Consider the following 23,333-nt stretch of genomic DNA (forward strand, 5'->3'; position numbering starts at 1 on the left):
CTCAATATCACGACCCTGAGATCATGACCTGAGCCGAAATCAAGAGTCAGATGCTCAACTAGCTTAGCTACCCACGCCAGCCCTGTATTCATTTGTTTCTTAAATAAAAACCCAAATCATTAAATAGCCCTAGGTAATAATGACAAAAAATTACATAAGAGTGTATTAGAAAGAAAATATAGCTCTGATGTCTTTGCCCTTCGTGTGCCTCCATGCATGTCTCATCAGAAGAAGAAAGAATACGATTGTTTCAGTTTAGCTCAACTACTTACTCCTGTATCTGTTAGATCTTGGTGATTGGAACACAACTTGCTGACCTCAGAGGGAAGCTTCCATCTTTTTCAGAGCTTCAGGAGAATGTGTGTGTGTGTGTGTGTGTGTGTGTGTGTGTGTGTATACTATGTCATATATTATGGAAATTCGTCTTTTCTTGTGTATTTGATTTTTGAACATCCGTAATAATGTTAGCATTCGGCTCAGCCATCCTCCCCATTCTGCAATGGCCCACCTTTGTAGAGAGGCCTACCCTTACTTCTACCATGGCCTAGGCCACCACCTGTGTCCTGAAAGATGCTAATGGCTCTGTCCACCACAGCGGTTCTGATTCCAGCACACGACTCTCCATCCTCCCTTTGCAGTTAGGCTTGAGATATACCAAAGTCCTGACAAATGGAATGGGAAGAATGGGTGGAAGCCACTTCCTAGACTGCTCTGGGACAACATCCCACAGAATGCTTTAGCTCTTGTTTCGTCTGCTTTGGGAACGATCGGAGGCCAATGTGTTAACTGGGTGAGTGCTGCGTGCACATGAAGGGAGCAATAGATATGTCTTGGTTTCACTGAGTCACTGAAACGGGAGCTTGTTGGTTACAATATCATAGTCTATCCTGTCCTGACTACTCATACTATGCTTGGTATGTTGGCGGGGTTGTCTTTGTGTGTTTGGTTTTCTGCTACTCTATGTAACCTGAGGATAGCTTTTTGGGTTACTGTTCCCAGGAACTTGTAAAGTTGCCCACTCACTAAGGTCTCAGAATAGATTAGGTACATAAGTATGCCTACATGTAATCCCATGTACACACACATATATGTACATCTCTATCTCACAAAGGAGGAAAAAAATATGTATGTTTAGAATAAAAAAGGGAAAGATAATAGTATTTGCTTACCATATATAAGCTTTTTCTTCTTTTTCAATGATTTATTTCTATCATTTAAAAGCTTAGATTGAATTTAACTCAGTTTTAGATCAAGTTCCTTAGTTTTTAAGGAAACAATCTTAACTCTAATAGATGTTTACGAAGGTAGCAAGCAGCAAATTGGAAATATATTGCACGTGCATTGAAACTCAGTCTGCACTCTTGATGCAGCCTGGTTGTTTAATACAATCCATATGGGTTATTGCATTGTGGTGATGAGGCCCCAAGTAAAACAGGTTATTCTGGAGGTAAAAACATGGAAATATATCAGATATGATTTAATCCTTATAAGACATTTGACTTTTGTATGACATCTATGATGAGATACTTTTTAGCAGCCATAAAATCATCAACAATTGTCTTTTCTGGGGACAATAGCAGAAGAGGAGGCTCTGCTGGAGAAAAGAAAGCTCAGCTCCACTAAATGACTGGCTTGGCCAGCATTCCCTTGACCTTCCTTCTATTACCATGGCAGGGCTTGTCTTATGTGGGAGTGACATGCCCACAATAGGGTAGGAAATGTCACTCATTCCACAAGGAGAAGAATGAGGTAATGACATTAGTGAGATCAGACCTATCCACACTCCATATGTGCTTGAGAGACTGACTGGAGGTCAGATAGAGAGAGAGATACAGAACTCAGCCTCCCGCAACTCCGTTGGGTAGATGTGATCAGGCCGTCCTACACTTGAGAAAACAATGTGCCTGACCCCTTTCAGAGAGCCAGAGAACTGTCCTAAATTTACGCTGCTAAGAAACTCACTGCATGTTTCCCATATTACGAAAGAAACACAAATAGAAAGGCACAGAGAGATACCAAACTTCACGTAACACAACATACAAAATGACAGTTTAATCTTGACAGTAAATGTGAATAGGATCTCTACGAATATAAAAAGACACTAAAATCAAGTGATAAATTGTCTCCCAGAGACATACTTGAAACAATTTGATCCAAACATTTTTATTGAAAAAGGATGCAATGTATATTAGGGAGGAAAAGTTAATATTAAGGGGAATAAAGAAAAATATAGATAAAAGCCAAAGCAGTGAACACTACTAGAAAAAGTATCAACAGCTATGAATGTGGGTGCTTTCTTTCTTTCTCTTTCTTTCTTCCTCCCTCTCTCTCCCTCTCTCTCTCTTTTCTTTCTTTCCTTCCTTCCTTCCTTCCTTCCTTCCTTCTTCCTTCCTCTTTCTTTTCTTTTTTCTTTCTTTTCTTTTCTTTTCTTTTCTTTTCTTTTTTCTTTCTTTTCTTTTCTTTTCTTTTCTTTTCTTTTCATCTTTTCTTTTCCTTCTTCTTTCCTTTCTTTTCTTTCTTTCTTTCCTCCATGCCCAGCATGGAGCCCAGGACGAGGCTTAAAACTCATAACCCGGGATTAAGACCTGAACTGAGATCCAGAATCAGACCCTTAACAAACTGAGCCACCCAGGTGTCCCTAGCTATGAATGTACTTAATCATCATGGGTAAAAACTATTGGAAATACATACAAGGAGAAAGGGAGGCTCCTCACGGTGACTGCTCAGATCTCAGAGATCACATAAACAATATTGGAAAAGTTTATGGAAGAACCAAGTAAAGTAATTGTCAGGATTCAACATATATATCTATTTATTTAATATGTATGTATCCACTGCCAAGTTAGGTAGACTATGCCTTCTGTTTTAAGACCCACAAAACATTTGTAAAATTTGGCTTTATGTTTGGCCACAGTGAAACACCACCCTCCAAAATCAAAAGGGGTAGTAAAAGATATCAGATTTTATGACATAGGGAACAAAAAATTAGAACCTAATAAAAAATATAATAAAGTCTGAAGTGGCATGTTCTTTTGAAAACAGCACTCTTTAAATAATAAGAGTTAAAGAGGACATTTAAAATATAATTACAGATTATTTAGAAACTAATGCTAGTGGGCAAACTATGAAACAAAAATGCATTGTAGATGATCAGTGGTTAGCTGAGAAGCATTTAACAACTGGTTCCCCTAGTATAAATCCAGCATGAGTATTATTTGTGTAGCTGGTTATATTAATAAGTAAGACAGAGATAAAACAGTGAGAACATCAGAACTTGTGCATCATTAACTGAGTAATGTATTTGCCGAATTGAGTAGGCAATAGTCCTTGAATACTGGGAGATAATTCCTCCCTATGTGTGTTTGGAGGTGTGTGTGCACACATGTACGTGCACACGTGCATACTGTTCACAGTGTAATGGCTTTAGAGTCAACACTGTTTTATAGTTAATCTGCACTATTATAATTTTCTGCAACATTTTCTTAAGCCCAGAGAAAATCAACAAAATAATCAGTTTAAGTCCCAGTTTGTAGCCCTTGCTGACTTCCGTGGTATAAATACTCCCACCATGGCCAATTCCAAGCTACCAGTGTAGTCACTGCACACAGAAATGAAGAGAGGTCAGCGGGAGCCACCACTATCTAACATAACTGCCTTCGACATCAATAACCTCAAAGACAGAGATAATATGTAATGAAAAAATAAGACAATAAGAGAATTGTAGGTTTGGGCAAGTATTACTATGGTTTTAATACACTTTTGTTTTATATAATGTATTATTTTGTTTTATATAATTTTTAATAATGACAGCATTGAACACCAGGCTCCCTGAATTCCTGAGAAGTAATAAATCAATGTGAGCCACCTCCGCCCATTACAGGCAGACAGTCCAGTTCAGAATGTTCTTAGAAGAAAATTCAAAGTATCTAATATTTCCATTTCAAACAAGCCTTACAATAATTTAACTAGGCAACCCTAAAAATAGAAGAAAGGAGAAATTAATATAGCTAACAACAAAAAGAATAGTTGGAAGATAGGAAAATAGGTGAGATATATGAATAAATACTGTGTAGTTTCTTGGAACAAACTGGCAATGTATACAACTTAAATCTGCCCATACTATCGTTGTTCCATTTGACCCTAGTGCTCTTAAGAGATAAGGTCACAGGCATGGCGAACAGAACACATGAAGCCAAAACAGGAAGCAGGGAGTGGGAGATTATGGGGATGGATTCAGATGACTCCGAAGGCTTATCCACTGTCCACCTGTTCTGGAACTAAAGTCACTTTAGGTGAGAAACATTTTGGCCTAATTTTGAGAGCTTGGAGGTTATGAAGTTTCCCTGTGATCACAGTATTTGATTTGGCTCAGTATGGCTTCACGTGGCCCAAGCTGGAAGCATCTCACCAGAGAACAAGTCCTGAGTCTAGTTCCAAAGATGTAGGAAGGATATCTAATCAGAAATAGGACCAGTTTACACAAATCTAGCCTTCTCAAGACCTTTATGTGAGCTGGATAAAGTATTTTAAGAATCTACTCGTTGCAGAGACTTACTTATTTAGGTACAGAGGAAAGAGGAAGAGCAAATGGACCCAAGGAATAATGTCACTACCTGTCCCTGTGCTGGGTACTCTCATGATCCAGGGCTGTATTTGGAATGTGGGTGGATGACTGGACACTGTCTGGTGCTGGCTTGGTGGCATCTTGGCACCCACTCCAAATCCATGTGTGTGGGAGCTCTGAGAGCAGAGTCAGGTCTCAATAAATCCGTCAGACAACAAACAAAAAATGCTCACTGCAACAGCCTTCGTTCTGCAGAGGGCTCAGTGTTTGTTTTTCTTGGTTCTCATCATTGGGTTTGAGAGCTTGTTTCTTACTGTCTTATTCCATGATGAGATGGCCATATTAGCTTTAATGAATGTTTCATATTGGTTCCTGTGAGTTTCTTGGAGCAATTTAAGATAAGCCAAGGATTAGTAGAAGGTTGCAGATGGAGACAAGATTTACATTTACTGTCTTAGAACCGGCCTTGTGGTCTAGAAACAACTGATAGTTACTTGTAGGGTCTAACTTCTGAAGGCCTGGTGCACACCACAGGCCTATAGAGAAAATACTGCATATACTAGTCTAAGTGAAGAAAAGAGAGAAGAGAGAAAAAGAAGGATTGAAGGAGAAAGAGAGAATAAAATGTAATGGATAAGTAAGAATATAAAAACGGCATATAGGGATGCCTGAGTGGCTCAGTGGTTGAGCACCTGCCTTTGGCCCAGGTGAGATCCTGGAGTCCCAGGTTTGAGTCCCACATTGTGCTCCTTGCATGGAGCCCTTTACTCCCTCTGCCTGTGTCTCTGCCTCTCTCTCTGTGTGTGTCTTTCATGAATAAATAAATGAAAATATTTAAAAAATATTTTTTAAAATGGTTATATATATGGAAAACAGTAGAATGTTTGTGAGGATGATCTTTTTCTTGGTGGAATTTTAAGAAACAGACTGATAGTCAAGGTCTATATTGAAAAAAAAGATGTCAAAGATGCCCTCACTCTCTCTACTCACCTACAAAGTGACAAATAAAGGTTATTTCATAGGTGATCTTAGCCCATGATATAAAGACAGTGACATTTCAATGCTATTCAGCTTTAAAAGAAAAATTAATCCCTATGTTACTGAAACTGACCAAGACCAGAAAAAAAGAAGGAACACATTATATAGATTAGATATTATAAAGGTAGATTAACTGAGACATTAAAATACGACAGAGATCAGAAAATAAGAGAATTATAGGCATATATATGGGTCATATCAATTACATAAATATTAATGCAAACTCTTTAAGTGAACATTTAAGCTAGCAGTATATTAAGAAGTAATACCCCATGATGAAACAATATCTATTTTAGGAATACTGGCATGATTCAATATTAGGAAATCTATTAATGTAATTTGTGGCATTAAGTTAATTGAAAAAATAACTTTACTGTTTTAATAAGTATCAAAAAATAATTTCATACAATCCAACAGTTATTTCAGATTAAAGTTCCAGGCAAAATAGAAGTGAGAGTAATAAAAATAAATTCAACCAAATATGTCTTGTTGCTGAGACATCCCATTGGAGTCATTAAGAGAAAAGAAAACAAAAACAAACTCAAAATAGATTAAAGACCTAAATGTGAGATCCAGAACCATATAGATCATAGAAGAGAGCACAGGCATTCATTTCTCTGACATCAGCTGTAGTAGCATTTTTCTATATATGTCTCCTGAGATAAGGCAAACAAAAGCAAAAATAAACTATTGGGATTTCATTAAAAAAAAAAAAAACTTCTGAAAAAAGTTTAAAAAATTTTTTAAAAAGCTTCTGCACAGTGAAGGAAATAATCAAAACTGAAAGGCAGCCTATGTAATGGGAGAATATATTTGCCAATGACATATCTGATAAAGATTTAGTGTCCAAAATCTATAAAGAATTTATAAAACCCAATGCCCAAACCACAAATAATCCAGTTTAAAAAATGCACAGAAGACGTGAATAGACACTTTTTCAAAGAAGACATACAGATGGCCATGAGACACATAAAAAGATGCTTGATCTCACTGATCATCAGGGAAATAAAAATCAAAATGACAATGATATATCACCTCACACCTGTCTGAATGGCTAAAATCAGCAACACAGGAAACGACAGGTGTTGGTGAAGATGCAGACAAGGGGGAACCCTCTTGCACTGTTGATATGAATGCTAACTGCAGCAGCCACTCTGGAAAACAGTATGGAGGTTCCTCAAAAAGTTAAAAATAGGGATGCCTGGGTGGCTTAGTCAGTTGAGTATCTGACACTTGGTTTTGGCTCAGATAGTAATCTTATGGGTTGTAAGATCAAGCCTCATGTCAGGCTCCACACTCAGTGGGGAGTCTACTTGGAGGCTTTCTCCCTCTGCCCCCCCCCCACCAACTCATGCTCAAGCACTCTCTCCCTCTTTCTCTCAAATAAATAAATCTTTTTTTAAAGTTAAAAATAGAACTACCATATGATCCTGCAATGGTACTTCTAGATATCTACCCAAAGAATAGAAGAATACTAATTCAGAGGGATATATGCACCCCGTGTTTACAGTAGCATTATTTACAATAACCAAGATATGGAAGCAGACCAAGTATCTATCAGTTGAGAAATGGATAAAGAAAATGTGGTATGGAGTGCCTGGCTGGCTCAGTTGAGAGAGCATGTGACTCTTGATCTTGGGATTTGGAATTTGAGCTCTGTGTAGGGGGTACAGATAACTTTTGGGGGGGTACAGATAACTTAAAAAAAAACTTTAAGAAAAAGATGTGGTATATATACACAATGGAATATTGCTTATCCATGAAAAGAAATGAAATCTTACCATTTGCAACAACGTAGATGGAGCTACAGGGTGTAATGCTAAGTGAAATAAGTCAGAGAAAGACAAATACCATATGATTTCACTCATATGTAGAATTTAAGAAACAAAAAATAAGCAAAGAGAAAAAAAAGAGAGGGGCCAACCAAGAGACGGACTCTTAACTCTAGAGAATAAACTGAGGGTTACCGGAGGGGAGATGAGTGTGAAGATTCTTAATGTGGAACAAAGATGTGATATGGAAGAGATTAAGAACCTTGCATTTCTAAATTTGCATTGGAAATATGAGTATGAACTCTCAAGTTTCATATATACTTTTCAAGTATGTTGAAAATTCTTAGAAACAAAAACTAATTCAGTGGCAATGACATTCCTAGGACCCAGACTTTGGTTTTCATGTATCATTTCCTGTTTTCAGAAGCTTGGATTTCTTGGAGAAATGGCTGATTCTTGTCCTGGGGCAGGAGATGCAGAAGATGAGACTAGAGCATCATGAAAAATCATAGGAAAAAAATATACCAGAATCTAGTAGGGTTATGTCAAAAAGACTCAGTGGCCAACTTGATAGAACTCACACTGGCCAAAGCTGAGCCAGTTTGAGCTTCACAGAGGATAAAGCTTGTAATGGATTAAAACCCACCAAATACACTTTAATCCATGAATTTATAAAGACATTTAAGAATAAGACCAGTTGGTCACATTGTGAAGATGAGAGTTAGCCAATTGATTACATTGAAAATCTAATAGGCATCTTCTCTTCCTATATAAGCAACAGAATGTTAGCTGAGAATTACAGTAACTGCAGTTAAATAAATGAATAAGTAAATTGATCAGACTAGAACATCACCATTTTTTGTCCTCGATGAATTAATGGATGTAGGTATTGAACACTCAGTGCTAATAGCATAAAAGAGAGCAAAGCCAGAAATTATTTATGTCCTGATGAAAAATTCAATTCCAACTATGATCTTGCCAAATGGATTAAATCTGATTTTGATTAAGCCCCTGAATTCAGCTGATGATTATCAGGGAACGCAGAGAATGGAACAACTTGTTTAAGCACATCAGTAGGCAATAAGTAATACTCAGACTCTGGAAAACACTATGATTCAAACAACCCAGGTTTTGCAACAGATAAATTGTAATGGAAAAGAGGGATAGATAAGCAAGAGTAAAATCTGAAAACACACAAACCAAACACTAACCAGCCTAGTCTCTAACACCAGGAGCATTCAAACAAAGGAGAGGATTTATGACCAGCATGCTATGTAACCTGACGTTTCCAAGTGTCTGCAAAGCTTAGCTTGGTGCCTTTCCATGTAGCTTCTCATTCCTCTCTCCTTTCAATCTCTATAAGGAGAGGTTGGTAAATCTGAACCTGTTAAATGATCCATAATTACCCTCAACTTGTCAGAGTGCCATTAGGATAGACAAAGAATTTGGCCCAGGGTGGAGTGGAAGAAACTTTCCAAGGAAAAAAGTCCCTTTCTGAAGATCCATGTGCCATTGAAGACATGAGAAGGCAGGTAGAGTACACAGTACGATGAGAAAATGGAACAGGAACACGACTTTATTTTCTTTTCCTTGCTTGTCTAAATCTTGGGAACATAGAAGAGAGGAAGATTAAAAAGAAATCAAATAGTTCAAGATCTGTGGAGTGAGCTGGGCCACCCAGAGAGCCTACAGGGCATCTTCTTCCCCATCCTTGAAGACTGAAAGCTAAGGCCAGCTTCCAGTTCTCACTCGCTTGTCCATTTTCAGTGAGGTGTGTGGAAGTGGCTCGAGTGGTGCTATTGAGCTTGGCCAGAAGGAGAACCAAGCAGATTCTGTGCTGGGAGTAAAAAGCCTTCAGGGTGTGAAGCTGAATGCAGAGAACAACCAGATGCCTGAGAGTAGCATCTACCTGGGGTAAATCCATCCCCTACAGAAAAGGCAAAACAGCCATGTTGGGCCACCCTATGAATGGCATGTCCCATGTCCCCAGAAGAGTACAGACCAACCCTCTTCAAATCCAGGGGCTAGGGACAACTTAAGTGTTTACACCACATTCCTTAGAAAAAAACAAGGAAAATGATGTTGAGAAGCATTTGTTTGTGACATATCAGTAAAAACTCAAGTCTCTGTCCAGGGCCATGCGTGGCAAACCGGTCAAGATGCAACAGTAAACCAAGGGTCTAGGAAAATGTAAGGAGGCTGTAAAAGTGTCAAGGAAACTGCTTTAAGATGCTGGGAAGAAATGTGAGTGTGCTGTGCATTCACAAATATTGTTAAAATTGTATTTTTGGAAGATAGGAAATATACCTAATAGGTTGGTGCACTGCAACAAGACATCTTCATGCAAATTGCTTCAAACGTCATCTAGTCCCTCCTGGCTGCATGTTTAAGGCACTACAGTAAGACGAATGGATGCAGAGAAGTTAAAATCCTGGGGAAAAGATCAAATCCAGCACAGTAGCAGAAGGATATGACCTCAGGGTAAAGATCAAAGCAAAAGTGATATAGTAAGGCCAATGTTAAGATGTCTGCAATGATTAAGATAGGACCTGGTAGAACCTCTCAGCTGACTAGAACAGTGGACGACATGAGGCCATTGTTCTAGCACAGCCTACATACACTTAGAAGTAGCCATTGAGTCTAAGATGGCCTCTGTGTTGAGGTTGTAGGTTTGGATCTAAGAGGCCAGTCAGTCATCTCTTTGGTTCACACGTCTTTAGAGCAAGAGGAGCTACGTCCAAGTAAACCCATCCGCACCTGGAGATGATTTAGGAGACACAGTCTTCTAATTTAAGCCTGATCCTGATGCTAGAATGAGATGAGACTTCGGCATCATGGAAAAGAAGTGAATGTTTTGGAAACCAGGTATCAGAGGCTGGTTACAAGTCTCCAAACACAACTCCCATTGAACCACATCTTGTGTGCGTGCCCTTGTATCCTTGGGCTGTCTCCTTGACCCTGTTGGTCACATGATGCTGTGCTCCTCCATGCCTGAGTCCCAGGTGGGTGTGGAAGATTTACCCTTGTGATACCACAGTCGCTGAGCCACTGAGTAAGAACTCCAGCTTCCCTGCTGACAAGACAACTGGGAGACCTTGAGACTCGGGAAGAGTATCTGAGACAGCCTTTTAAGGATCCCTGACAGGCTGCCAGGAATATGACTAAACCGTTTTAAATATTCCAGTCCAGTCAAGCTCTTTCAGATATCTGTGGCTTCAGCCAATATCACAGTGAGGAAGAACTGCTGGTTGAGCCCAGCTGACACACTCTATCCTGAGAGATAATAAAAAATTGTTTTAATAAAATACCAAGTGTTAGGCTAGATTGTGACATAGCAGTGCAAAATCAATACCTTGTTGACTATGATCACAACCACATTACATAATATTAACTGCAGGCACTATAATATCTGTTCATAAGTACCTTTGCAGGAAAAGCCTACTTTTCACTAACCTGACTAAGGACCAGGAAGCCTAACCTGACTTCCCCTAAAGAGAAGGGACCTCCCTCTGTGCCTTTGTAATTCTCTTGTTACATATGTAGTGAGGTAGCCGGGTAGGTAGGTAGGTAGGCAGGCAAATAGACCTGGGTAGATGGCTGGTAGATTGCAGTGATGTGCATATAGGTCTAGCATACTCCTCCTTTTTTCAAGTCTTTGCATCCCCACTGCATAACACCAAATTGGTACTCAACAACTTTCATTGATTATAGGAATAAACTTTGTTTCTAGACTTGCCTGGAACCTTTTTTTTTTTTTTTAAGATTTTATTTATTTATTCATGAGAGACACACAGAGAGAGGCAGAGACACACACAGGCAGAGGGAGAAGCAGGCTCCCTGCAGGGAGCCTGATGTGGAACTCGATCCCAGGACTCCACGATCACGCCCTGAGCTGAAGGGAGATGCTCAACCCCTGAGCCACCCAGGCATCCCTACACTTGCCTACAACCTTTACGTGGATTTTGTAAAGAAAAAACATGAAACCTGCACTATAGAATCACCCACTATCAAATGCATGTTATAAATGTATTAAATATCCTAACCATCCAACTTTTATATTTAATTATTGAAATCAGTTAGTTTTAAACATCGCTTTTAGTTGTTTCTGGAAGAAAATTCTGGAATGTGGGAACCATAAATTTTCTTAACATCTTCTGAAGCCAAAGTACTGACTATTGATATGTTCTCATCTTCCAGTGCCCTGGCCAGCTACAATTTATTCCATAAGAAATAACAAAGTTAATCCTTAGAACATTGAATTATTTCAGTAACAAATTGCAAGAAATAACAAAAAGTAGACAGTAAACATATTCTACTTGCCTCTGGCTCCTTTGCATTTGCAGTAATAAAAATCCAGCATTTGGGGTGCCTGTCTTAGGAAAGCATGTGATTCTCAATCTTGGGGTCATGAGTTTGAGCCCCACATTGAACATAGAAATCACTTAATTTTTTAAAAATCTGGGATCCCTGGGTGGCGCAGCGGTTTAGCGCCTGCCTTTGGCCCAGGGCGTGATCCGGGAGACCCGGGATCGAATTCCACGTCGGGCTCTCAGTGCATGGAGCCTGCTTCTCCCTCTGCCTGTGTCTCTGCCTCTCTCTCTCTCTCTCTCTCTCTGTGACTATCATAAATAAATAAAAAATTTTTTAAAATCTAACATTTTCCGTCTAAGCAGGATCATCATTAAAAAACAAAGGGCAGCCCAGGTGGCTCAGTGGTTTAGCACTGCCTTCAGCCCAGGGTGTGATCCTGGAGACCCAGGATCGAGTCCCTGCATGGAGCCTGCTTCTCCCTCTGCCTGTATCTCTGCCTCTCTATCTCTGTGTCTCTCGTGAATAAATAAATAAAATCTTTTTAAAAAGGTAAAAATTAAAAACAAACAAAAATAAGGGTGCCTGGCTGGCTCAGTTGGTGGAATATGCAATTCTTGATCTCAGGGTCATGAGTTCAAGCCCCAAGTTGGGTGTGGAGCCTACTAAAAGAGCCTACTAAAAGCCTACTAATACAGTTAAGAATTATCAGCCCTTTAAATAAATATGCTTGTATAGATATGTACTAATTATGCAGATTATATTTCTGTCTCAGTAAAATTTCATCAGCATGTTGGGCCATTCCCTGAGGTCTCATTTCTGTATCTATTGGATCACCAGAAAAGACGAGTTTAATTCCCTCAGGAGCATTCAGAATATAAATCAGGCAAAAACACCGATCTGTTGACTCAAAGAGCCTCAGGATATATGAGCATTGGAAGGGAAGTTGGGAGTTTTCTAGATTAGATTCACAGCACTGTTTGGTGCTTCCTATTACATCCTTGTTACATGGGCACCCAGCTGTGTTTGAACAGCTTCAGGAATGAGGACCTTCAAAGTCCTAGAAAACTATCATTCTGAGTGGCTAAAAAAATAAAGCTGTCGACAAAGATATGAATAATTGGCATTTGAAAAAGAGTCTTGCCGTAGGGTTTTCAGACATACATACATCAGGAAATAAATGATGTGAACTTCATGTGAATTCATGTAATTTTTTTTCAAATTAAAGGATTTAAAGTTCATAATGGCCACAACAAGAGAGTCGGTATTAATCCAACACCATGATTTGAATTGTTCTGATATTTGGAAAAGTTCAAGAGACCGTTCAAGCAGTGAAATGATTGATAACTTAGAGAGTAAATTCTTTGTAGATAAGTCAGCTGAAACCCACATGAAGAAAACAGGCTCTAAAGTTGGAAAATAAGAGAAGTGAATGTGATAGCAAAGATAAAAAGTCTCCATGCCCTTCAGTTACAAAGACGATGGATGTGGACTTCAAATTGTTGCATAAAGATACTCAGTTAGAGGCTTTTAGGGATATAGAAAAGATTGCAGAGTCTTAGCACAGAAATACCTTAAGCATGTGCTTGTCTGAAAACCTGAAAAGAGATGAAATCTTTATAGGTATTTTTCATTAAAAAAAAAAAAAACCTAAAACTTTATACATCTCTGTCCTCACTGTAATATACACTTTTCTTAGCTCAGAGGAAGAGATATACTATACTGTGTACTTGGAGAATATTTGCTAAAAGAAAGTGAATATGGAAATTTTCCTGATGGTACCCTGAGTATAGGTAAAATGAAGATAATATAATAAATAACTGAATTAAAGAGATTGACTGTAGTGATCATCTTACATTTTTGGAAATGATGGTCTTTGTTGGAATATTTTACATCCAGTATATCAGTTTTCCTAAGAAGGCAGATTGGGGGACAGATTTTGAATTAATGATGTCTACTATCATAGACAGATTTATCCCAGTTTCATTCTGCTAAACCATAATACCTATTTGGTTTTCTTTTTTTTTTTTTTTAAGATTTAATTTATTTATTCATGAGAGATACAGAAAGAGAGAGACAGAGACACAGGCAGAGGTAGAAGCAGGCTCCATGCAGGGAGCCCGACGTGGGACTCGATCCCAGGTCTCCAGAATCAGGCCCCGGGTTGAAGGCGACACTAAACCGCCAAGCCACCCAGGCTATCCACCTATTTGGTTTTCAAATATTATTGGACACACTTAAAAAAAATCAAATTATGCTCTTTACAGCATTTATGTAAAGCTTATATAAGTTATCGTATTATAAATTCATTCCTTGGCCTCTCAGTTATTTCCTGTTATTTTAGTTTTCAGACAAGATGAAATTCAATCACTTAAAAAGAAATTTACAACCAGGCCACTACACAAACCCCAAATTCCAAAATTACTTTTATTCTTGGCTTCTTTGGAAAAATGTGTCAAGTTCATTCTTTCATGTAGGTCCAGAAGTATGATCAGGATGTTCGGATTGGTTTTGACCATTCTGTAGAACCTGCTCGTGTTCGCTCTGAGGTATAGATGCTGCATAGTGCAGTTTGTATGTGACCTAGCCAGGTAAGAGGAGAGGACTTAGCTCTCTCCCGAAACAGAAAGGAACAGTAAATTCAGCAGTGCATGGCCGCTGCAGTGATGCTCCGAGAAGCTGTGATTTTAGCATTACACACAGTCTACAGATACATAAAATCGTATCAGATGTCTTTGAAGTGTCTATATAAGTCGTGATGGTGACAGATGCGAAGAATCTAAAGTATTCAGAAGAGAATGAAGCTGCATATAGAGCAGTTAAAAGAAACACGTGGTGTAACTTGGTTTGAGCATCATGGAGTGGATTTGTATACTTAATATGCAGCTTGAACATAGGCAATGGACTACCCCTCTTTTAAAGCATTTGAATTTGTTACTAGTGGCAAAAATAGGGGGTCAGGATAGCAAAGAGGGTTTGAAAAAAATCATCCTGGATGAATGCACCCCATCCTCCATTTCATGCCTAACTTTTGGAGGCATCATTTGCTGGTACTGTTAAATCAGGGAGTATGTATACACAGGAAGTTGAATTTTTCCATTTGAATTTTTTATTTCCAGCCCTAAATTAGAAACTGTCCAAATATCCACAAATAGAAAAATACATTCTCTTATATTTTTGGATCTATGCCATGGATCATAATAGTGAATACCTTAAAGTATGCATAAAATGGATGGATCTAATCAGTCTGTCTGATAATAAGTGGAAAAGAATGTAAAGACGTGCCTTTTACGTATCAGTTAGACAACAGGAATTATCTGACTAAATTCTGAAGATGGGCTTATGTGGGTCATGTGAGAGCAGTGACCTTGAGTTGTGGGTGAGGTATTGGACGTAGAATATTAGGGCGTGGGGGAGACAGGCAGACAAGGTGCAGTGGTCTTTCCAGCGCTGTGATCCTTCTGAGTCTTTCATCACTCTTACCACATGGGCCAGTCCACCAGCACGAACCATGAGGAGCCCCATCCCTTTTGTGTGTGCCTAGGAGCTCAAAAATGTCAGAGACAGTCCCCTCAGAAGGAAGCTATGATGTGAACACGCCAGTATTTGGCTGAAAATGTAGTCCTAAACGTGACCGGTTTAACCTGCCTGTCTATCACAGACTGTTAACCTTCATAAGACCTCTTAGAAATCTGTACAGGGGTATGTAATTTATCCAGAGCTATTTGCAGGTTCAGTATTTTGGATTGTCTCAACTAACAACTCCAAAGCTATTCTCTTAATACTATGTAGTGCCATGCCAATGACTGTGCTTCTTGTTTTATGTTTTCTTCCTAGGATTTATACACTTGTAGAATATGACCACTGAAGGCGAGTGAAGAGATGATCTCCAATCCCACCCTTTTTCAGATAAGGAAACTCATACAGAGAGGTTGCAGCAACAGTCCCAAAACACAGGGTTATGGCAGAAGGTGGTTCATGCTTCCTGCAGGTGTTAAATGACCAAAGGTATATTAAAGCCCTTATGTTTTTTCTTCCGTTATAAAACTGCAGGCTTAATGGATCTGTTTTGTTAATCACATCTTAATTAGATTCCTTAAAGATTTTCATTAAGTTCAAACTACACCCACTCGCACTACTATTTTTCAGTGCTACTATTTTTCAAAAGCTATAGGGTATTTAAATTTTAAAACATCAGAATTCTTTTTTTTTTTTAGATTTTATTTATTTATTTGTGAGACACACACACATACACACACACACACACACAGGCAGAGTCACAGGCAGAGGGAGAAGCAAGCTCCCTGCAGGGAGCCCGATGTGGGACTGGATCCCGAGACTCAATCCCGGGACTCTGGGATTACGCTCTGAGCCAAAGGCAGATGCTCAACCGCTGAGCCACCCAGGCATCCCAAAACATCAGAATTCTAATCTGCTTAAAACACAAAAATTTTGAGGACACCTGGGTGGCTCAGTGGTTGAGCATCTGCCCATGGCTCAGGTCGTGATCCTGGGGTCCTGGAATGGAGTCTTGCATCATGTTCCCTGCAGGGACCCTGCTTCTCCCTCTGCATGTGTCTTTGCCTCTCTCTATGTGTCTCTCATGAATAAATAAATAAAATATTTGTTTAAAACCACAACAATTATTAAATGATTTTAAAATGCCACCCTGGAGTTAGGTTGTCTGTGTTAGAAATTATATTCTTCATGAAATGTTACAGTCTGCTTTCTTGATCAGCATCATTTTCCATAATACCAAATGTGCTTCAGAATTATAAATTGTGAGTTAAAGATGGTCTTTTGATCAGAATACCAAAACCTTGTCTGCTAATCTCTTCTGTGGGCATTTCACAATTTTTACTGCTATGTGTATTTCCCGGGATATAACTTTTGATTTGTTAAGACAGTTCCCTTTTGGTAAATGTTTGGGAGGAGGTTATTTGGCTTAATATTTCAAGAACAATTAAGAACATTGTGATAAAGGCATAAGAGCCAATAGGTAAGGAGGCTTTTGGGCGAGTTCCATCTGCTCCCTGTATAGTCGTGGGACCTCGCAAGTACTGAGATTTTTGAACTTGAGTTTTCTTGTGAGGAAATGAGTATAGACACATGTATCTAACAGGAATGTTATTGGGATGGTTTACAAATGAAATATTCCATCCAGTACTAAAATATGGTATGGGCTCAATTAATGATATTTACTGTTTTCTTCATGGGTCTTAGAATATCCTTTTCCAGAGAATTATGATATTTTCCTTCTTATCATCTGCCTGCAGTACTTCACTTTTTAACACATTTGGTTTATGTATTGGGCCTAAACTTACAACTTTATTTGCTCTGATTTTTATCTCTCTCTAATTTTCTGTTTTTGTCCTTTGTAAATGAATAAAGCAGTTATTATGTTATATAAAAAATAATGGATAAAGACATCATCCATCCCATTAATTGATTAAAATGCCAGAAAATACTGTAATGAATGTTTATCGCACTTAAATGTCCCATGAGAATCCTCAGCTGACATAACATTTCTCTAAACATGTGAATATACAATAGTGGATCCCAGATATGTAGAACCCAGAAAAAAAGGAGCCTTGAAAGCCCAGAGCATCTGCAGAGATATTTGCAGATTCTCCCCTTGCATTTGCAGAAGCTGGAGATACTGTAATGTTGGTAGCGGGGGCAGTGTCCTCCCTCCTTTCTGAGAGACTGAGAGCAGCCGTGCATAATGGCTGTTTTAAGAACTGTGCCTCAGTTTTGTGGGTTTTTTTTTTTTAAGATTTTATTTATTTATTCATGAGAGACACAGAGAGGTAGAGATACAGGCAGAGGGAGAAGCAGGTTCCATGCAGGGAGCCTGATGTAGGACTCGATCCCAGGTCTCCAGGATCACACCCTGGGCCGAAGGTGGCAATAAACCCCTGAGCCACCTAGGCTGCCCATGTTTTTTGTTTTCTTTAAAGATTGTATTTATTTATTCATGAGAGACACAGAGGCAGAGACACAGGCAGAGGGAGAAGCAGACTCCCTGTGGGGAGCCCGATGCGGGACTTGATCCTAGGACCCCAGGATCATGACCTGAGCTGAAGGCAGATGCGCAACCACTGAGCCACCCAGGTGTCCCACAGCTCAGTTTTGCGAACCACTCTCAGAAGTTAGAAGAGTAGTAGATAATGCTGATGTACTACATGGGACTGTATGCTCTTTGAACTCAGAGCCACCATTCCTGGTGATTTCAAAAAAAATTTTTAGGGCAGTTTTAGGTTTATAACAAAATTGGGAGGGAGGTACAGAGGTTTCTCATAGAGCACCTGCTCCCTCACACATAGTCTTCCCCATTATCGGCATCACTTTCCAGAATAGTACATTTTTTACTAAAGATGAACATTGGCCCATCATGATCACCCAGCATCCCCAGTGTACCATAAGGTTCATGATTGGGGTTGTACGTGCAGTGGGTTTGGACAAACATGTAACAACACGTATCTACTATCATATTGTCACACAGATAGATTCACTGTCCTAGAAATCCCCTGTGGCCTGCCTCTTCATCTCCTCCACTCCTCAACCTAATGCTTTTGAAAAAACATTAAAAAAAAAAAAAGTCACACATGATAATGAAAAACAGAAAAAGAGCAGATTCAGGAAGTCATCCATGACCTTGACATTTTTAGAATCTGTTAACACTTTCTCCTATCTTTTCTATATGCACAGGCTTTGAACACATGGGCTTATAGTTTTATACTGTGTGGTCACAGCCATCCATGGTGCTTCTAGAACAGTATGAGAATGGCTTTCATGTTAACCACTCGTGAGTCAAATAATGTCTTATGTGCAGGAAATATAATGGTAAGCATTGTAATTAGTTTTCTTTGTTGCTGTAAACTCGATTCATTTTCCCGTGGGAATATAAGGAAAAATATGTTTATATATTCAGAGATACATACAGAATGCAGTGTAACACAAATAGGTACTGATTTTCCTTTTAAAAGTGTAATTTGTAATCCTTTTCATGGTCCACCGAGACTATTTTGTATTTTAATATATCTAATGCAATGTGCCCTTTTCACGGAGTCATTTTGTTTTGCAAAGATACAGACTTCAGTACTTTGTAGTAATATAAAGCAGAAAACTCAAGTCAGTAATCAGATGAATAATTACATATTCTCCCCTCTACTTAAATGTGTACAAGTAACACCAAATTTTTATGGTGTTAACTTGTAATAAGAAAAAAATATTCTGCCTCAAGATGCTCATGAAAACAGTCATTTTTCTTTTTTGGCAATGCCTTTTGGGTGGATACATATTACTGTCATCCTTTAAAAGAATTAAATACAAATTGGAAACTAAGTGAAGAGAAATAAAATGCCACAGAAATTTCAAAGGAAGATTTATAACTTGGATATTATGAACAACGTTACCAAACCTTATGATCTCTGTATCCATCAGTCTTTCTTTGTACAGTGTATTTCAGACATTTAAGATTAATAGAATTAAGACTGGTAAATTTCAGAAGGATCAACTCTGGAGATCCTCAGATAAGATGATATGACCAGGATGCATTACCATTAAATCTGTCACTAACTTAAAGATAATTAAGTAGATTCTACAAAATAAATTTTTTACCAGTATATTCCAGTGTGAAGGAGGGAGGAGGAAATGGAAACATAAGCAAGAAAGACTCCCTTGATCTTTCCAAGTAATATGGAATGCTTGCCGTAATTGTATCTAAACTGTACGTAGAAGACTGGAGTCAGGAGCTAATCACATGTTTGAAAATCCAGATAATCTGAAACTATGCCAATGATGAAAGAGATAGGGAGTCACTCGATGAAATTAGCAACACACACTGGAACTTCTATAAAATGCAGCAGTATAAAGGTGATTTTACATGGAGAACAGTATTCTAAAATTCAGAAAATAATTAACTCTTTGGAGGAGATACACAGTAAAATTGGGAAAAAGTTGGATTCAACCATATTTTTACAGGGCCATGTATTTGGAAATCAACTGTACTGATTTGTGGTGCTTGTTTAACTGTATTGATTGAGGAGCATGGCCAGTTGATTTGGAAAACGAGTTCAGAAGGGAATTAGTTTTCAGGAGTTTTTAACCGAATGAGATATTTTTAAATCCCTATAATACAATTCAGTCTTAACATTAATTTGTGTGTCTCATTTCAGCTTTACTATGTCCTTGGTGAGATCCAACCTTACAATTTGTAAATAGGCCCGACATGGCTATTATATGATTACGAGTCAATTTCAAGGATTGATTTTAGAGATGGATTTAGTAATATCTGTGACATTTGTGGAACATGGGGCATGTTAAGGAAGACGTTGAACATTTGGGACAGACTTCTGCTAAAGGCATAAGGAAGGCACAGGTCAGTACTAGTGTTCTAGGTATGGTGGTCGTGGCCAGCACATTTTTAATTTTTTTGGATAATATGTCCCATGTGTACAGTGTCACTAGCTTTGTGGCTTCAAGTCATTTTTTTCTGTGTCCTGTTGCCCATTAAGGTCAACAAGAGACTTGTTTGTAAAAATGCTAGTGTGGCTTCTAACTCAGGGTGACAGGGTAGGAAGCTTATGAGAAATGCCCCTCTGTTTTTCAGAGCTCATTTTTTAAAGTTGATTTGAATGTGCATCAGGAGCCAAAACAACTGTCTTGAGTCATAAGTAGGCTGAGGTTCCGTCCTTCTGTTCTTCTTTCATTTCTCTTCGATTAGCAAGACCTGTTTGAGCTATCTGGTCGAAATAGTTACTTTTCATCATGTTTTAGAAATATCTTTGTCCATTGCAGTGTCGAGTCAGAACACTCCTAGAGCATTCTAGATGAGCATTTTCCCTGAGGAGCGACCCACGTTATAGTCTGCAGAAAATGTTTCAGGCACCCCCACTTTAAATTAATAAAACATGGCTGTGGAATCACAGAAGGCCCAGCATTGGCTTGAACTCACAATGTCAACGGGTTGATTTTTGTTTCTTATGAAGTGGCCAATATGTGGTTTGGAGCTGTGATGATGGGAAATTTTGGTAACATTAGGAAACCATCCTTCTGCTTTGTAATAATCCAGGAATGTATAAATACTCAAAAGCCGAAAACAGTTTAATAATATGTCTGAAATCAAATAGTAAAAGGAGGATCCTGTCTCTTGCCTTGAGCTAGTTTTAATGAATGTACCCAGTGCTGATGAAAGTAAATTAACATGCAGAAACAGAACCAGGAGGAAGCTGTGAATCGGACATTGACAGTGTACCCCCAGATGACAGGTCCATAAAACCTAGACCCACAGCTGCACCTGGGTGGTACCTGTCCTCATTTAGGGAGACACCCTATACAGTCAGCCCTATAAAGGTATGTACTCGGCCATGTATTCATTCATGTGCAGATGTGAGAAGGGAAAAGCAAAACATTTCATTTGACCCTAAATATGTGTTGTTGTTGTTTTTCTTCTGATACTAAGGAAATCAGCACATTTTCACGGGCTCCTGGAAGTAGTGTGAGCACCTCAGGCAGCGTGCCCTCCCTTAGCTGTGCTGTTGCCACTGCCGTGGCCGCGTGAACACTGCCTACACCTCAGAGTACATGGGGTGCTTTCTTGCGGGGGCTCAGGGAGCGTGCCCAGCATCACTCACAGCGGCGGGTGGGAGCACGTCTCCTGCACGGATGCCTTTCTGCTCTTCCTCAAGCGCATCCGACCCTGTAGTCCACTTCAGATGGGAAACTTACAGTCATCCTGATGTACGTTTCTTGTTGGCAGTGGGCCATCTTCTGGAATGTCCAGGGCTCTTACAACGCTGTGTCTTGTAAGAATAAGCACACGCCTTATAAACCATATACTTCATTACTTATTTCGTTTTTAGTCATATTACTTACAACTCTGATGGAATCCATTCCATTTCTCATTTAGTTTTTTGCTATTGTTGTTGTTTTCCTAAAGATGCATAAATTTTTACTCCTAATTTGGACTCTTTGCCTCCAGGATAGCTTCTCAGATGTTGTTTGCTTGCTTCCTTCTTTCCCTCCCTCCCTTCTACTTATTCCTCCCTCCTGGGTTACTTCAAGCACTTCTTGGAACCCAGACATTCTCTTTTTCATATTTTCCTGAAATATATCTTCAAGTTATGTCATCAAGGAGACTGTGTAGGACATAAATTTTATGAAGCCAGAAAATGTTTATGCTTTGCTCCTTCAGGCTTGATTAATAGTTTGACTGGGTTTGTATCACTTTTCCTAAGAACTCTGGGATATTTTATATGTTCTTTATAATACTCTTTATTTTATATAACCACACTCATATGTGAAATGTCTAAGGCCAATCTTAATCTCATTCACTTGTAGATAATCTACCCTGATTATATATTCTACTGTCTGTGAAGTTTATCTCATTCTTGGCATTTTGAAATTTCACAAGGATTTGAGTTATTCATTTATAGCACTTTTGACCTAAAACCATGTGTTTCTGACTTTATAGTTTTAAAAATAATGTATTCCTGTTTGTTTTCTTTCTTTATAAGCCTTACTGGTGTGATCTAAGGTTTTGATTGAGCAACAAAATCACTTATATCTCAAATTGTATCTATTTATCTTGTAGCTGTATGTTCTAGGAATTTCCTTACTTAGTCTTCCATTCTTCCAATGAATTATTTCCATCCTTATATTTTTATTTTGCAAGTACTCTTTCTGGGTTTATCATGATTTCCTTTTCACATAAATGTAATTTTTGTTAATAGATGCAAGACGATCTGAATACCGTTGAGGGCTAGGTCTGTGTGTGTGTGTGTGTGTGTGTGTGTGTGTGTGAGATTATCTTTCCTAAATCATCTGTTCCCTTTGAGATCAGCTTTATCTTTAATGTACAGAGCGTTTGTTTTGTTTTTTACCTTACCTTCTGCCTAACTTTTTCCTGAGTAGTGACCTGGGGTTTTCAGACAATGAGGTTGATTGTACAAAGTGGTTGGTGAGACTTTCTTCCCCTGTGGTTTTATGATGTTCTATTTTGCCATTGCTTTCCCCAGTGAACATGAAAGCCATCCAGGTATTCAGTCCAGATGAGCAATTTGTGGACGTAGAAGGTTTTGTTGGATTGAGCTTTTGAGGGTTGGATTTCATATTACAAAGTTCCTGAATGATAAAATAAGGATAGTCCTTACCCTGGGATACCAGAACTCAGCCTGGTTATTCATTTTCTCCTGGCACTCTTTCAACTTGGAAACTTAGGGAGCCCTTGAGTGCTTGTTTTGTGCAGGCATGAGGGAGGCAGCGTGACAAACTGCCTAGGAAATCTCCCTGCTAGCCAGCCTTCATAACCCAGCTCCTTCTACTCTCTGGCCTCTACTTCTTGTCCTCTGAGTCTGATTATCATTACATAATCAAACACGTGTTCTGGAAGATGGGTTGCACTGCTCAGTTTCTTACATGAAGAGTCTTGTTGGGGTTTCTTGTTCAGAGATGAACTTCTTCTAATTTTCTTACCAATTCTGTGTTCCTTCTTGGAGGCTGTTGTTTTTAAATGGGTGTCTGGGAAGGAGGAAAGACTTCTGATTGTTCTCCACCCACAATGTTGAACCAGAAGATGCCAAGAGTTTATTTGTGCATAACTAAACTTACAGAAACATAACTCCGTGACCACATTTTCATACATGTAA

General features: G+C 38.8%; 1 long non-coding RNA gene across 13 annotated transcripts in view; it reads left to right on the forward strand.

The window, feature by feature from the left end:
* Positions 1-23,333, forward strand: part of LOC140629081 (uncharacterized) — a 528,858-nt gene that overhangs the window by 204,909 nt on the left and 300,616 nt on the right. For 10 of the 13 annotated variants that reach the window (XR_012026945.1, XR_012026948.1, XR_012026947.1 and 7 more), the window contains 3 exons: positions 15,520-15,690; positions 18,394-18,528; positions 19,863-20,065. The exons of 1 other annotated variant lie outside the window; for it this stretch is intronic. This is a non-coding gene — a long non-coding RNA (uncharacterized lncRNA). The remainder of the gene's footprint in view (positions 1-15,519; positions 15,691-18,393; positions 18,529-19,862; positions 20,066-23,333) is intronic. 2 more of the 13 variants (XR_012026952.1, XR_012026950.1) reach the window with 1 other exon arrangement.

This window comes from Canis lupus, chromosome Y, assembly GCF_048164855.1.
Source record: "Canis lupus baileyi chromosome Y, mCanLup2.hap1, whole genome shotgun sequence".
Classification (NCBI taxonomy): Eukaryota; Metazoa; Chordata; class Mammalia; order Carnivora; family Canidae; genus Canis; species Canis lupus.